Raw genomic sequence first — 15,938 nt, forward strand, 5'->3', positions numbered from 1 at the left:
TGACGTTCTCGATGCCGGCTTCCGGCAAGTTTGTTGCCAGGAAGGCTTTTACCTTCAGCAGAGAACTTTGACGTTCTCGATGCCGGCTTCCGGCAAGCTCGTTGCCAGGAAGGCTTTTACCTTCAGCAGAGAACTTTGACGTTCTCGATGCCGGCTTTCGGCAAGCTCGTTACCAGGAAGGCTTTTATCTTGAGCAGAGAACTTTGACGTTCTTGATGCCGGCTTCCGGCAACCTCGTTGCCAGGAAGGCTTTTATCTTCAGCAGAGAACTTTGACGTTCTTGATGCCGCCTTCCGGCAAGCTCGTTGCCAGGAAGGCTTTTATCTTCAGAAGAGAACTTTGACATTCTCGATGCCGGCTTCCGGCAAGCTCGTTGCCAGGAAGGCTTTTACCTTCAGCAGAGAACTTTGACGTTCTCGATGCCGGCTTCCGGCAAGCTTGTTGCCAGGAAGGCTTTTATCTTCAGCAGAGAACTTTGACGTTCTCGATGCCGGCTTCGGGCAAGCTTGTTGCCAGGAAGGCTTTTGGCGAAGAACTTCGTTGTTCTTGACACCGGCTCCCGGCAAGATCGTTGCCGGAAAGGCTTATGGCGAAGAACTTCATCGTTCTTGACACCGGCTCCCGGCAAGATCGTTGCCGGAAAGGCTTATGGCGAAGAACTTCGTCGTTCTTGACACCGGCTCCCGGCAAGATCGTTGCCGGAAAGGCTTATGGCGAAGAACTTCGTCGTTCTTGACACCGGCTTCCAGCAAGATCGTTGCCGGAAAGGCTTAGGGCGAAGAACTTCGTCGTTCTTGACGCCGAAAAGATTGGCCCTAAGGGCGTTGCCAGCCCCCGGGCCATAACTGCATTCAAGCATAGCAAGTGATTAGCATCCGAAGTGCACTTAACTTGCTTGGGAATTTTGACTTTTGCTGCATATTCCCTATGCCTGCTAGAATGCTTTCCGGTGCGTACGATCCAGCCAGTAGCGCTTGAGGGAATGGGCCCTTAGCGGCTATTCGGGAACAACGCCTCCCGGAAAGGTTTACCTTCTTGGTTCTAGCGCAACCGCACAAGTTGCCGAGCGGACTCGAGGCAACATGGAGCGCAACTAGCCCCGAGAAGGCTCCTCGGCATACAGGTCTATGCAGAAATCTCAAATAAATAGCGCATGCTATCTTCCTGTTCAACCCCTCTTTGTACGTCCACCCTACGTTTTCTAGGGAAACTTGCCGGTGCAGGCACCCTTGCCGCAAGCACCGAGTGCGGAACTTCAGCAGCCTGCTGCCGGGGTCGCTACCGACAAGCAATATTGTCGCAACTAGTTGCAGCTCGCTTAAGTTGTTGAGCGGATTCGAAACAAAGTAAGGGCGCTAGCGGCTCACTTAAGTTGCTGAGCGGACTCGAAGCAAAGTAAGGGCGCTAGCAGCTCACTTAAGTTGTTGAGCGGACTCGAAACAAAGTAAGGGCGCAACTAGCTACGAGTTGATTCCTCCGCGCACAGGTTTTCCGTACAAAGAACAAGATCTCCGAGGCGGATAACCTTATATAGAAAGGAAATATCTAAAGTTTTGCATGACTTAGCTTTTTCTATTGCCGCACTGGCATCGTTCTTTTGCTCGCCCGCTCCTTGGGAGCCATGACGATGAAGATTTAGCTTGCGTGCATGCCGGATCGGGTTCGCACGATCTCGACGCCCCCTACCTGGCGCGCCAGAGATGTCGGGGGCGATGCTGATTCCACCAACACCTATGGGGACAGGGCCCCTTTCGGTTCGGTGGGGGCGGAGAGCGCACAAAGAGCGGATCGAGGCAGTGCACGCAGGCGATTTTACCCAGCTTCGGGCCGCACGGATGCGTAAAACCCTACTGCTGCTTGTTTGTGTATATTGGATTCTTGCTCAGGAACGATGGACGCTGCCAGACTGAGCGTGAGAGTGTTCCTGGTGTTGAATGAGCCGAACTGGCCGAACCTCCGAACCCTTTCTACGTTGCGCTTGGGCCTCCTTTTATACTCTCAAGGGGTCACCGACAGGGGGCAACGTAGACAAGAAGGGTAAAAATGGAAAAGGATGCGGTAGGTGCAGCTACCGCTACTATGGATACAGTGCACCCTACCTAACTCTGACGGCAGGGGACAAGGGCATTAAATGCCTGTCTGAGTCTCCTAAACAGTGCAAAAAGTGACCGTTTGGAGCGCCACCGTTTGCCACGATGGGCTTCTCTTCATCTCCGCTTGCCACCACGTACCCCTAGCTGCACGGCCTCCTGCCACGTGTGCTTGGGAGAGTCCCAAAGCGACACGTTGGCAGGTGTGCTGGAGCGCGGGAACGAAGTGGGGGTTTCCCGCGGCAAGCTCCTTGCCGCGGCCGTCGTCTTGTCGCGTCCGGAAGCTTGTCGCTCGCCGGATCTTGCCGGGACGCAGGGCGCGTCGCGGCAAGCTTTCTTGGTATGCCTTGAGTGGCCTTCCCGGCAAGCTCCTCTTGCCGGGGTCTTGTCTCTTCCCGGCAAGCTCCTCTTGCCAGGGCCTTGGTTGGCCTTCCCGGCAAGCTCCTCTTGCCGGGGCCTTAGTTGGCCTTCCCGGCAAGCTCCTCTTGCCGGGGCCTTGGTTTGAGTACTTTGTTCTTGAATGGTCTTCAAGGGAAACACGGAGGGTCCTGGCGGTCACCCGGCAAGCCTTGCTGCGGGGCGCTGCAACTGCCTGTGCACGAGTTCGGGGTAATAGGGTACCCCTACTCTAGTACACCAACAATTGTCCAGGGAACCCGCAAGCTGCAAGACGCAGGGGTCATCAGGGAAGTATAATACCCGGAGTGGCTGGCGAACCCCGTCGTCATCCCCAAGAAAGGAGGGAAGGAGTGCATGTGTGTCGACTTCACCAACCTCAATAAGGCCTGCCCTCAAGATCCCTTTCCGCTTCCTTGCATCGACCAGATTGTGGACTCCACCACCGAGTGTGGCCTGTTGTGCTTCTTGGACGCCTTCTTAGGCTACCACCAGATCAAGATGCCCGTACAAGATGTGGAGAAGATGGTGTTTCTGACCCCCTGTGGGGCGTACTGCTACACCTGCATGCCCTTTGGGCTGCACAATGCCGGGGCTACCTTCCAGCGGCTGATGCATATCGCCCTGGGCACGCAGCTCGGGAGACACGCAGAGGCCTATGTTGATGACATAGTGGTGAAGTCTCGGGAGGCCAGGACCCTGATAGCAGATCTGGAGGAGACGTTTGCCAGCTTGCACAAGGTGGATCATTGGCTCAATCTCGAGAAGTGTATATTCGTGGTTCCTTGAGGCAAGCTTCTGGGCTTCCTGGTATCACACAGAGGGATCGAGGCCAATTCGGAGAAGGTCAAGGCAATAGAAGACATGAGCCCCCTGTAGACCTGGAGGAGATGCAGAAGCTGGCGGGCTGCGTAACCTCGTTGGGGCGCTTCATCTCCAAGTTGGGGGAGCGCGCCCTCCCGTTCTTCAAGCTGATGAAAAGGAAGGAGCCGTTCAAGTGGACCCCAGAGGCAGACGCAGCTTTTCAAGACCTCAGGAGATACCTGACCAGCCTGCCAGTGATGGTGGCGCCGGGCCCTCTCGAGCCCTTGGTGCTCTATCTGGCAGCCACCCATCACTCAGCCAGTGCCACCCTGGTGGTGCTAAGGAAGGAGCGCCCGTCCAAGGACCCTCGGCAGGACACTCAACCACCAAGCAAGGCGTAGCACCCTCAGGACAACGCTCATGGGGCCTCGGCTAACCCAATGGTCGATGTTCCTCCTGAGGCTGCAAATGACCCCACAGCTAGGGGGGCTCCTAAGGACGGGCCTCGCGAAACCATCGCAGACCCGCACCCTCAAGAAGAACAAGACTCCACCGACGCCTCTCCCCAATCGAGCACCCTGTCTACTTCGTCAGCACGGTGCTGAGGGAGGCACGGGCCCGGTACCCCATGCCTCAGAAGCTCTTGCTCGCGCTCCTCGTCGCCTCCCGGAAGTTGCGCCACTACATCTAAGGCCACCCCATCAAGGTCGTTTCGGCATACCCACTGGAGAGGGTGCTCGGGAGCCCGAACGCCGCCGGGCGGGTTGTAGAATGGAACATCGAGCTTTAGGCATTCCATCTTGAGTTCAGCACCACCAGGGTCATCAAGGGTGCGGCCCTCGCTGACTTCGTGGCCGAGTGAACTAACCTCCCCGACCATGGGGTGAGCAAGGACCGCTCCCTCTTACCTGGGGACGAGGAACCAGACGGGTGGATCATGTACTTTGACGGAGCATTCGCATGACAAGGCGCAGGAGCAGGGGTCGTCCTCATCTTGCCCACCAAGGACAAGCTCTGCTACGCGGTACAACTCTACTTCCAGCAAGATGAGAAGGTCTTCAACAACATTGCGGAATTCAAGGGCTTGCTCGCCGGTCTTAGGGTCGCGGCAGCGCTGTGGGTCAAGCGCCTCACCATCAAGGGCGATTCTCAGCTCCTCGTCAACTTCTCCAACAAGGAGTACACACCCAAGGACAAGCACATGGAGGCATACTTAGAAGAGGTACGCAAGATGGAGAAGCAGTTCTTGGGCTTGGAACTGCAACACGTGCCGCGAGAGACGAACAAGGAGGCAGACGTTATCGCCAAGAGAGCCTAACGAAGGCTCCCCTAGGAGCCGAGGGTGTTTGAGGAGCGGCTCTTCAAGCCATCCGTGGCTCCTCCCCACCGCGACTCCAGCACTACCTTAGGAGGACCTGCCTCAGGCACCTGTGACTGGCGCCCTAGCATGCGGCCATCCCATAGGGGCTCGCCTACTGCTGGCACTCGAGTCTCAGGAGGGGTGATGGAATGAAGAGTTCAAGGCATACCTGCTTCAGGGGACCTTGCCGGAGAAGGAGGAGGATGCCAAGCATGTGGCTCGTCAAGCCACCGCGTACTGCATCCAAGATGGTGAGTTATATCGCAAGAGGCCCAATGATGTTTCATTGCGATGCATCTCCAAGGAGCAGGGACTTGAGCTACTAGCGGACATACATTATGGGGACTGCAGGCATCATTCCTCGTCACGCACTCTGGTGGGCAAGGTGTTCCGCGACTGTTTGTACTAGCCCGCCATGCTCAATGACGCCACAGAACTAGTGCGTTCCTGTGAAGCGTGCCAGTTCCACACCAAGCAGATTCACCAGCCTGCACAGGGCCTCCAGACAATCCCGCTCACATGGCCGTTTGCGGTGTGGGGGCTGGACATCTTGGGACCATTCCCTCGAGCGTCGGGGGGCTACAGATACCTCTACATCGCCATCGAGAAATTCACCAAGTGGGCGGAGGTAGAAGCCGTGCGCACCATCCCAGCTGGATCGAACATCAAGTTCATCAAGGGAATCGTGAGCCGGTTAGGGGTTCCCAACCACATCATCACAGACAACGGCTCGCAGTTCACTAGCAACCTTTTCAAAACATATTGTGCTAACCTTGGAACGCAGATATGTTACGCCTCGATGGGACAACCCAGGAGCAACGGCCAGGCCGAGCGGGCCAATGCAGAAGTCCTAAGGGGCCTCAAGACAAGGACCTTCAAAAAGAAGCTCGAGGCCTGTGGCAGGAGCTGGCTCGACGAGCTACAGTCCATGTTGTGGTCCAACCGTACCACCGCGACCAAGCCAATGGGAGAAACGCCATTCTTCCTCGTCTACGGAGCAGAGGTGGTTCTCCCAATGAGGTCAGGCATCACTCCACGTGGGTCCTGGCATTCGACGAGGCGCGTTAGGACGCCACGCGGGGGATGGATCTTGTGCTGGGGGAAGAATGCCGCCATCAAGTCTCGCTCCGAGCGGCGAGATACCAGCAGGCGCTACGGAGGTATCACTGCCGCAGCATCCGCTTTAGGACATTAGAGGTGGGCGACCTCGTCCTGAGGCGGGTGCTCTCCAGGGAAGGGCTGCACAAGCTCTCTCCCATGTGGGAGGCCCGTTTAGGATTGCTCATGTCTCCAGGCCTGGCGCCGCGCGCCTGGAGACACAAGACGGGGTCCCCATCTAGAACGCTTGGAACATCCAGCACCTCTGGAAGTTCTACACCTGAAGAAAGGCTCCAACTTGTGAAGCAAGGCTCCGGCCTGTGAAGGTCTCCGCTCGTGACACTCTCACATAATAATGAGTGGGGTTGTACACGCCCTGGAGTCTCCTGAGAGTCGCCCTGGGGCCTCATGGGGGCTCCCTCCCACGTCTTAGTGGCAGCACTTAGCTCCGCGCTGGTGAGAAGACTAGATTAGGTGCCGAACGCGGCTGTTCATTTGCTTTCTGAAGTTTCTTGCAGTTTTTAGTGATCTTTCAATGGATTTGGTACTTTCATGTTTTGGTTCGCCGAGTTAATTTCTTCTCCTCCCGCTCGGTTGTTTTTCACCTAAGGACAGGAGAGAGGTGGCAGTTGCCCATCACTCTTTCTCGCACGCCTCGCACGTGGGGGCTAGGAAAGTGTGCGCGCCTTGGGCCTACCCTCACGCGCGCACACCACGCCGAACCCTGCCACCCCTGGTACTTTGGCTTTTTCCTTGCGAGGAGCCCTCGATCAAGCTCACGTGCATCAGCACCCCTCATATCCGTGCCCCCCGGGCAGCGCGATGCGGTGCATTAAGTCAGAGCTAATCTATGACAGGGGGCTCGCATAAGGAGGAGTAAGGTGCTCGTTAGTTTTTCTCTTCCTTTAAAAGCCGCTCTGTGGCGGTTTCACGTCGGCTCCTAAGACCCCGAAGCATCTCTCGAGGTCTGTGACCTTAAGCTCCCCAGGAAAGGGGCCTCGTTGAGTACCTGGAACCAGATCTTCATGAGGCGGAAAAGCTACTACGCATATATAAGGCTAAGTTTTCCTATCCTCACTAATGCAGAACGCAAACTTTACAGCACAACATCAAGATAGCAAGCATAGCATAAAGGGCATAACTGCCATAGTTCATTACACGCCCCCACGGTGTACACCATCTTTTATTTCAAATTACAGGAGAAAGGAAAGGCTAAACAAAGAAGACCCGAGGGCGTACGAACCCGGCACCAGCGCCACATCCTCAAGCACCGCCTCAAGGTGGCCCGGCGCTCCACCAGTTCCCCCATAGGCGACCTGGGGCTGCGGCCGGTCTTGATTCCAAGTTCGGCGGCCCCCAGACTCACGTCGGGCTCCTCTCCAGCTTCACTGGAGCGCTGTGGCGGGATGAACCACCGAAATCCTCGACACGAGCACGACGACGTGGGGGGCGGTCATAGCCACCACTGCTCGAGCTCTCATCTGAGGAAGAGCTGTCGTCGCGGGAAGAGCAGCACGCGCCGCCAAGGCCAAGCTCCCCTTCGCCACCCTCGTCCTTCCTGCCATACTCCGGGAAGAACCCCACGCGGCGGCCGTCCTCCCTGAACACCCTCACGTAGAGGGTCGCCAGACTATCGTACTTGAAGTGGAGGGTGCACCTTCCGCCTAGGCCTCACGCATAGGCGAACATTTGCCAGTCACGGGCCAGGACCACACTGCCGGAGGCGGCGACCTCTGCCTGACCCACAAAGCCCTACTGCAGCAGCCATCAGCCTGCAGCCAAAGACCATCGAGCCCCGAGGAGGGAAGCTCGCCAGAGAAGAAACGTGGAAGCTGGAGCGAGGTGCCGGCCAGGCTCTCCGACCAAACCATGAATTCAGGGAGCATGTCCAGTGAGGAGAAGTGCGGCCAAGGCGGGCGCACGATCACGGCGCGCCTCCCCTCGTCATTGGGGCTGCCCCGAAGCCGGTGGCCCCACCGCTAGAAGAGGTGCCATCGGAGGCACCAAGAGAAGCACTGGCTCTGGGGGTGCACGCACGCGCCGGCTCTGGGGGTGCGCACCCGCCCCCCTAGTGGCCACCGCAGGAGCCGCGGGATGCTTGTGGGGACGGCCGCATCCTCTCTTAGGAGGCGGGAAGGCTGGTCACTCCTTGGAAGCCTTCCCCTTCTCGGCTGCTGAAAACCTCCTCGGCGACACCATGGAAGCAAGAAGAAGAAAGAGAAGAAGCAGGCGGCAGGAAGATGAAGGAGAGATAAGCGGGGGGCTCTGCCCCTCCCCCACATTTATAGCCAAGGAAGGCTAGCCGCTAGCCTCCATGACCTCGCGCCATGATGATCTCCTGCATGTCGCATCGTTCCGTCAAGTCGAACAGTTGCCGAGGTAGCATGGGGAAGTGGAGACGCCCACGTCCCATCAATCACCATGCGTCATCAAGGCCGTAGGCGGTTAGGGCCCGCGGCGCTCCGCACTTGCCCTTTGGCTTCACCTAGAAGCCAAGTCCGAGCGCACCTTGGGCCCGAGGGCTACTGTCGGTGTTCTGGATATGGGGGTATCTAGACTTGCCTGCCTACGGCCCACCATGTGGCTCCATCGACGTCCTGGTATGGCCCAGCTTTGACATCGATAGCTCAAGACCCTTGCGAGGGGCCAAGCCTCATGAGGAGGAGGACACCAATACCCCCGAGGGGATCGGCCTCTCCAGGCAGGCTCTCGAGGGGCGGAGAGTTCTGTGCAAGGTGTACCTCATGAGGCTCAACTCATGTGAGCCATGACGACCAAGGCCAGGCGGGCGCCAGGCGAGCGCCAGCGGGCGCAGAGCACCAGTTTCCTCTTCGGTGCAAGGGAGGCAAGCCGCAGGCGCGGAGTCCCGATGAATCAGCCAAAGGTTTCCATTCTGGCGCAACAAGACCAAGACCGCCAGGACAGCAGGATGGAGGTCATCACCGAGCCCACCGCAGCGTCACGACCAGGGGCTTTTCACAGACGAAGACCACTTTTGTCAGGATAAGCTGTACTACTTGTCCCCTTTCAAATCCGGTTGTTGTGGGATCCCTTCCCGCCAACATTTGGGAAGAGGACCAAGGCCACTATAAATAGGACTTAGCCACCACCATAGAGGGGGATTGGATCCACTCTCACCTGATCACCTCACTAGCTCTCTTGAGCTCAAGAACACCTCACCTCTTGAGGCCAGTTCATCCACTGTACTAGTTCATCCTCAGCCTTTCGAGGCAATCCACCAAAATGCTGGAGTAGGGTATTACACCGCAAGGTGGCCCAAACCAGGATGAACTGCTGTGTCTCTTTATCTCTTTGAGCTTGTCACGCTAGGCTTAGGATAATCGCGAGTAGGCAGGCTAGGTAGGTTGAGATCTCCGCATGCACCCCAGAGTTCGAACCTCTCAAGGGTTTGCAGATCCAGTAATTCGATAGTAGCGCACTTAAGCGTCCCGAGCTTGGAATTATATGCATCAGCTTCGAATCATGTCTTTGGTCAATAGTTGGGTTGCCCGGCTCCTGTGTTTGCTACCTTATGTTCCGTTTGTTCGGCTAGGGTAGTAAAGGGAGAACTACTGCGATTGTGTTTCTGGTTCATCCGGTCAAGCACCTCAGTAGAGAAAGCCGAAAATTGGCTGTCATGATGCGGCGAGAGCTGGTCAGTCGATCGGTGACTTACTAAATCTTTAATGATTTTTTCCGTTTTAAACGAAGGACTGTTTTGCCAGTCATACATGTAACGCATCTGCATTTGGATAATCACATGTGTACCATGGGCTATTTTATAGCCCCATCGTCAAACTCCTATGGCTAAGTAAGAGCGGTAAAGCCGTATAGTCCGATTGCCTGTTTCAACGCACTGACACCTCCGTCACGGACCAATACGTTGGGTCAAGAGTGTTAATGTGCCATTCCGAACACCTCCGTAGTATCTACGTGGGGGTCGAAGACAACGAATGGAAAACTCTCAGGCATTCAAAGAAAACGGCGTCACAGGAGGAAAGCAAATTTTAGATAATGGTGCAAATATATTACACAACCTTAATGTCTACAATACACACGATCGGGTCATTTGAATACATTCATTCAAACATGATGTTTTTTGAGCATTGACCCTCTATCAACTGAGCACCCTCTAGGACATCATTTAAATAACACTCCGGCGTGCGGTGGTCCTTGCCTTTGGGGGGACCCTCCACCGCAACAACGGCGGCTTTCGACTTGGCGCAGTGCACCTTGACACGGGCGAAGGCCCTCTGCGCACCCTCTATACGCACCGACCGTTTGATGGCATCTATGTGGGGCAGGACATCAACGAATCGCCGCACTAGGCCAAAATAATTGCTCGGAATGGATTTAGCCAGCCACAACCAGAGTATAATCTCCTTCATGGCCGCTCCGGACATCTTGTGCAGCTCGGCCCACTGCGCCATCTGGTCATTCAGCAGCGTCGAACGCTCCTGCGTTGCATATTGCGACCAGAACAGCTTCTCCATTGCATGCCCCTCCTGGGCCCGGTAGAATTGCGCTACATCAGCGGAGCTCTTCGGTAGATCCGCAAAGGAGTCTGGAGAACTCCATAGTTGATTAAGTAAGGCATACCTCTGATCGCCAAACTTAGACTGTAAAAGAAAGGGCTTACCAGCCGCTATTTGTCCAGCCTGTCGAAGATCCTCGCGAGCTGCTCGGGATTTGGACCTCGACTCTTGGGCATCCTTAGGGGCCTTGGCGAGTTCAGCTGCCTTTGCTTTATTCCCCTCCTCGAGGACCTCGCACTTGCGAGTGGTGTCCTTGAGCTCTTGCTCAATCTTGGACACGCGCTCCTCGAATTGGTGTTGGGCGGCCTGTTCATCCTTCAATTTGGCAGCCGCTTTCTCAGCGGCTGCATCGCTCACCCTTGCCTGCTCCTTCATGCGGGAAAGGTCACTTCTGAGGGTCTCGACCTCAGCAGCGCCATCTGCAATTATGCAGCGCGTGAGCTTCACTTAAGCATTCACAAATTAATTCAATGAAATATAAAGCATTTGAAACATACCCTGCGCTTCGTCGAGCCGCTTGTTAATCCAGATAATGTCCTCATCGACCAGCTACAGTTTCTGCTTTAGTTCGGAAACTTTGGCAGCCTGAGCGGTCGCCGCCAACAGTGAAGCCTGATGTTTATCAAGAAGGTTAAGTATGTTATTTACTGCGGATACCTATAGACCCTCTGTTCGCCCTCCTTCATCGGCCAAACAGAGTCTCAGGGGCTACTATATATATATATAGATGGATTTGTTATGAAAAGCGGTTGTCAGTGTCAAAACCGGCGGATCTCGGGTAGGGGGTCCCGAACTGTGCGTCTAGGCAGATGGTAACAGGAGACAAGGGACATGATGTTTTTACCGAGGTTCGGGCCCTCTCGGTGGAGGTAAAACCCTACTCCTGCTTGATTGATATTGATGATATGGGTAGTACAAGAGTAGATCTACCACGAGATCAGAGAGGCTAAACCCTAGAAGCTAGCCTATGGTATGATTGTTGTTCGTCCTACGGACTAAAACCCTCCGGTTTACATAGACACCGAAGAGGGTTAGGGTTACACAGAGTCGGTTACAATGGTAGGAGATCTACATATCCGTATCTCCAAGCTTGCCTTCCACGCCAAGGAAAGTCCCATCCGGACACGGGACGAAGTCTTCAATCTTGTATCTTCATAGTCGAGGAGTCCGGCCGAAGATGACAGTTCGGCTATCCGGACACCCCCTATTCGGGGACTCCCTCAGTAGCCCCCGAACCAGGCTTCAATGGCGATGAGTCCGGCGCGTAGATTGTCTTTGGCATTGCAAGGCGGGTTCTTCTCCAAATCCTGTGTACCTGTTGAATAGCGCCCGGCTTCCTGTGAATAATGCGCTCCTCGGCTTCTACGCCCAATAATGGCCATCTTCCACGTGTTGAATGAATGTGAAAAGTTAGGGTATTTTTACATTTTACCCCCTAGCTGCGCAAATGAGCTGTCTATAAAAGAGACGAGGATCTAGATCCGAATCACACCATCCTCCCTTCACGAGCATTCATCATAGCGCATCTGACAGAAATCCATTCCATCATGGACAGTCGACGCGGCTCCTCTCGCCCTCCCAGCCCTTAGCTTGGAGATTGGGAGAGATCTTCTGTCCCGCACAGTGAGCTAGTGGTGCTTCAAACCAAGGGATTCCTTCCCCCAGCCCTCATGGTCCCGGTTTGAGCCAGACTCGCCACCTATAAGGGCGGAAAGCAAGCGGAGAGCATCCCCAGCCCCTCCAAAGGAGAGCGGGTATGCCTTGTCTCTTATTTGATAAGAGGGCTCGGATTTCCAATTCATCCGTTTCTTCGGGGGCTCTTGGAGTTCTATGGCCTCCAGTTGCACAACCTTACGCCTGCCTCCATTTTGCATATCGCGGGCTTCGTGGCCCTTTGCGAGCTGTTTTTGGTTACCGAGCCTCATTTTGTGCTGTGGAAGAAGGTGTTCTGTCTTGTGCCCCGTTCTCAAGAGGGGTCGATATATCAAGTGGGCGGAGCCGAACTATCGCCGGGACCGGATATCTGTCCGAAACCCCAAAGAAGGCGTCCGAAGATTGGCCTTCAGCATGGTTTTATATAAAAGATGTCCCCTTGCCGGACCCTATTCGGGTCGGCCTCCCTGAGTTTAATAACGCTCCTTTGAGGAAACACCTAAGCTGGCGTCCACGGAGCCCTCAGAGGGAAAACAACAGGGACGTTATTTATCTGATGAGCCGGATAAGGTTGCTAGCTCATTCTGGACTGACCATGATGGGAGTAATGGCCATATGCATTATGCAGGGGGTGCAGCCGCTCCAGTATAGAGGCCACCCCATGTGGGATTTCAACGGGGAGGACGATGCCACCCGCTGCGGCCGTAAGGGGCCGGGATCGGTCGCCGATCTAAAGAAGATCTTGTCCGCATTGTACAAGGGAGAAGAGGAGGAGTTCCTCCGCATCAATCCACAGGGCGGATTTTCTATGAACAATCCTCCAAGCTGGGTAAGCGGACTTTCATTTTTGCCTATCCGACCCGTACTCCCATAGTCAAGTATCTCATTTTGTGATTTTGGCGCAGGAACTGCGCCGGGCCGTAAAGGATATAAACAGCCCGCCTCCACAACCTGAGGATCCGGAACGGTTCCTCGATCCGAACTCCCAAGAGGATCCGGACATATCAGTGGAGTTGATCGACGGGGTATTTCACCAACTGAGCATCGATAATGCCTTGGTCGCCATTACGGCCGATTACCCCGAAATACTTCCCGCTTCACAGGTAACTGAGACTGAAGTCCCAATACTTTGAAAATGACCCATCCGTGCGTGTTTTTGACCACCGTATACCAATGGTGTTTCACAGGGGGCGCCCTTGAGGCAGAGGGCCGAGCCTGCGGCGGCTAGCCAACAAGGGGCAGCACGGCCCAGCAGGCTAAAAAGAGGTGCAGTCTAGATCGAAACTCCGGTGCAACGGTATGGCGCGTCACCTTACTCCCCGGCTTTATTCCCGGGAGGCATACTAATGCTCGTGCCTTTTCAGGAAGAAGAGCGCTCGCAGGACTGTATCCGGAGAGGTTGCCAATCAGTCCTCCGCTCGCCAGGCTCCAAAGCCAGGTCCAGAAGCGGAGGCGAACACGGGGCGTGCGTCGGATGTTCCTCCAATAGAGGATGTCGACAGGTTATCTGCCACCAATTCCGAGGTGGAGAGTGCCATGAATCATAGGCGCCGCCGGACAGCTCTTCGTGACGCGTGTTTCTCCCCAGAGGCATTGGATGCCTTTAGTTCGGGAGATGCGCAACTCCGTGCCGCTCAAAATGGTCTAGCCAGAGCCACGGAGCAGTATGTAAAAGACATACGGGTGAGAAGATTTGACTATTATATATGGCAGTAGCCCCCGAGACTTGAAATAGTTAGATTAACTGATTTAAGGATCATTTGTTGAGCAGGGTCTTACCGAAAAGAATACCCAACTGTCCCAGGAGCTGGAGGAGTGCAAAGCCCAACTTGAGGCCGCACTAGCCGCGGCGGGGGAAGCCAAAGAGACCCCCTCTCGTAGTATATGCTTCAAAAGACAAGTAATTTGTGAAGTGCGGCGTGTGTATAAGTCTGACAATAATATTGCAGATGGCACCGGGATAGATCCGGACAAGCAATAGCTCATGCGCCAGTTAAAGGCTGGCGAGAGTGTGCTTACAAGGGTGAGGCAGGAGAAAAATAATCTCCAAGATGCCAACACCCAGCTAGGTGAGGAACTAAAGGATGTTCGTGCCCAGCTATCTGACTCCGTTAAGGAGAATCAGCGACTTCGACGCGGCATTTTCAATAAGTGCTTGAACGAACTTTGACAAAGTGTTCGGCGAGGAAGTCGTCTAACAGAGTTATGTCTGTAGGTATGCTCACACGCTGTCCTGTAGAGGAGATGCCCGGTTCTACGGGTGACCTGCTTCCCGAGCTCTTGCAATTGCACGAACGAGTTCGGCAGGTGATGAAAGGCGTCGCCCAGGCCTTGTGGCCATCTGTCTCCCTGCCCGAAGGCCTTGTAGAGCTCGCAGAGAGGCTTCAGGGAGCACGGCAGCGCTTCCTCTTATGGAAGATATCGGCCTGCCGTCAAGGCGCCAGGGAGGCCTGGGCCATGGTGAAGACGCGGTACACGAAGGCTGACCCAAACCACATGGCCGAGGTCGGACCTGCGGGGCCCGATGGGAAGGAGATCCCTGTGAGCTTAGTGTACAGCCAAGTAGAATTGGCCGCAAAGTATTCTCAACAGGACTGTAAACTAGACAGCCTGCTGGATGGCATTGAAGAGGAATATGCCCAGTCAAGTTGACTATGTAATTTAAGATGACATGTAAAATGCCTTCTAGACGGATTGTAGATCGTTTGTCATAGCGGACCTTTTCGCTTCAACCTCGGGACCCAATAGTCCGGAGTGTTTCCGAATACCCTCGCGGTTATATAAGAACGGGGGCATGCATGGAGACCAGGCGTAGGGGTCATTAGTGCTGTATCAGACAAGTGCCCAACTAGTTATGTTATATTACATGGTTAGTAAGAAACATCTTCCAGGGAGAATAGTTCCGTTAGGGGTTCCTTTCCCTGGGAGGCATGCCCTAAAGTGCATGTCCAGACTGCAAAAAAAGCAGAAAAACATCTGGGGGCAGATGAATAAATAGGTAAGAAATCGTCTTTTAGTTCATCGACCGAATATTCCCTTAAGAACGCTAGCTTTCGGCTTCACCCAGTCTGAGGTACACATCCGGCTGACCTGGCAGTAACAATCGCAGAGGTGCTCCCTTTACCACCTAGTCGAACAATCGGGAACGTAGGGGTAAGCACAGGAGCCAGGCAACCCAGCTTGGCCAAAACTTAAGTCATATCGATGCATATAATGGTGAATAAAAGGTACATGCGGAAGTGTGACACATGTGTTGGGCATGAAGCCCGTATAAATAAGCTTCTGGTGAAGAAGCCCCCAGGTATAATGAGCGCGGATAGTGCGTCAAGTGTGTGCGAACAATGCGCGAACAAGCTTTCAAAGGCTGTAATAGTAAAGGGGGAAGAAGGAGAGAAACAAAAGACAGCTAATATGTAAAATATAGACGGAGGAAGGAGACGAACTCAGAATCTGGCGCTAGGCGTAGAATCTTCGGAGACGGGCTGCGTTCCATGGGTTCGGCTCGAGTCAGTTATCCGATGCGTTTCGCAGACGGTATGCTCCACCGGTCAGGATTTGGTCAATGATAAAGGGACCTTCCCATTTGGGCTTGAGTTTGTCCTTTTTCTTGTCCGGCAAGCGTAGAACTAAATCGCCAATGTTGTAAGTTTTGGCCCGTACTTCTCTGCTTTGATATCTTCAAGCTTGTTGTTGATAGAATGCGGAACGGGCTTTTGCTACGTCACGCTCCTCCTCCAATGCGTCCAAACTGTCCTGCCGATCGAGCTCGGCTTCTCTTTCTTCATACATGCGCACGCGAGATGAGTCATGAATTATGTCACAGGGCAGAACTGCCGCTGCGCTGTATACCATAAAGAATGGTGTAAATCTGGTCATGCAATTTGGAGTGGTCCGCAGCCCCCAGAGTACGGAGTCGAGCTCCTCTACCCAGTGCGTGTTAGATTCCTTGAGACACCACACTAATCGGGGTTTGATGGCGCTCATGATTAGACCATTTGCTCG

The sequence above is a fragment of the Triticum dicoccoides genome, chromosome 5B, assembly GCF_002162155.2.
Source record: "Triticum dicoccoides isolate Atlit2015 ecotype Zavitan chromosome 5B, WEW_v2.0, whole genome shotgun sequence".
In the NCBI taxonomy this organism is placed as follows: Eukaryota; Viridiplantae; Streptophyta; class Magnoliopsida; order Poales; family Poaceae; genus Triticum; species Triticum dicoccoides.